Genomic DNA, 1,577 nt, shown 5'->3' on the forward strand with positions numbered 1-1,577 from the left:
CCCCAACTAAGAATGTAAGTAATAGGAAAAAGGCTATTTTAAATGCCCTTCCCCTATAATGAGATTGATGTCATTTGTGAATTTGATAGACCCTCTCTTTGGCTATTGGTAGCATTTAATGATGTCTTTAAATAAGGTAAATCTAAACATGAATGAAAGATAAACACTGATTAGAACAGATACTACACTTGAGCAATGGGTTCAAGAGTCAAAACCAGGTTGGAGAAACCCATAGAATCAGCTGACCTGAACAAGGGAGAGCTCATGCACCCCAGTCTGATAGCTGGGAAACTAGCATAGGACTGACCCAGACCCCCTGAATGTGGGTGCTAGTTAGGAGGACTGGGCAGTCTATGGGCCCTCTAATAAAGTGTCAGTATTTATCCCTAGTATAGGAATGGACTTTCAGAGCCCATCCCACATAAAGGAATACTTTCTCAGCCTAGACACATGGGGGAGGGCCTAGGCCCTGTCCCAAATGATATGAGAGACTTCGAAGACTCCCTATGGAAAGCCTCACCCTCCCTGGGGAGCAGAAAGGGAATGGGCTGGGGTTTGGTGGAAGGCAGGGGAAGAGGGAAGGGTGAGGGAATTGGTGAGGTATGTAAAACAACCTTGTTTCAATTTTAAATAAAAAAAAAGAAAAGAAAAGAAAAAGAAAGATGAACACATCAAAAACAAACAAACAAAAAAAAAATACTGCTTCTAGGAGTCCCAGGGAAATTGTACATTTGTATAGCAAATGGAGCCACTCTTTTAGATATTAGTACTTCACTAATATTTTATCTGTTAAGCACTGGTCGCTCAGATTTGAGAGCAAAGGTTAAAATATATTCTTATTATCTTGGTCAATGTTTTGATCTATCCTCTCAGATAGAAATGTTTGTTCCTTATTACTAAGGAATAAATAGCAATGCCCTTATAACTTTTGAACAAGAAAGCATCTGATCATTCTGGGGGCAATTTAATAGTGCATTAAATGAGAACAATCTTGGTTTTATTTTGTTTTGTTTTCAGACACAGATATGAAAAACAAGTGAGGTGATAGGGAAAATAAAGCACTATAGATTTCAAAGGATTGGTCTATTCATTGATGTATCACAATCAGATAAAACACTGCAGGGCACAAAGAAGATTTAACAAATAGAGCTATTGGTGAACAAAAAGGAGTATTTACCTATTATTATGGAGCAGAAAATTTTCGACATACTCATTCTGCACTTGAAGAAGGGTATTAGGAGAAAAATGACCAGGGATCACCTTTTCCCTGTGACTATGCTATTGTAAGCAGCAAGAGGGCAAGGTCCAGAGATGTTACACATTCCACAGCATATAAGGAAGTACAGAGGACAGCTTCAGCACAGCCTAAAGCAATACAGAATTTTCCCATCCGAAATGCATATGGTAGCCCCTATAGAAGTAGAACTGAGATGGGAGTAAGAAACACTGCCAAGCAGAGCAAAACATGGAGATGGTCAGGAGCAAGAGGGGGTGTTTTAATGGTGTTTAGGGAGGTGTTTCTCAGAGGGAGAAAAGGATTGCTTAAAAAAAATCTGAGCTGACTCAAATAAAGCCGC

Source organism: Phodopus roborovskii, unplaced genomic scaffold (assembly GCF_943737965.1).
Source record: "Phodopus roborovskii unplaced genomic scaffold, PHOROB, whole genome shotgun sequence".
Taxonomy (NCBI): domain Eukaryota; kingdom Metazoa; phylum Chordata; class Mammalia; order Rodentia; family Cricetidae; genus Phodopus; species Phodopus roborovskii.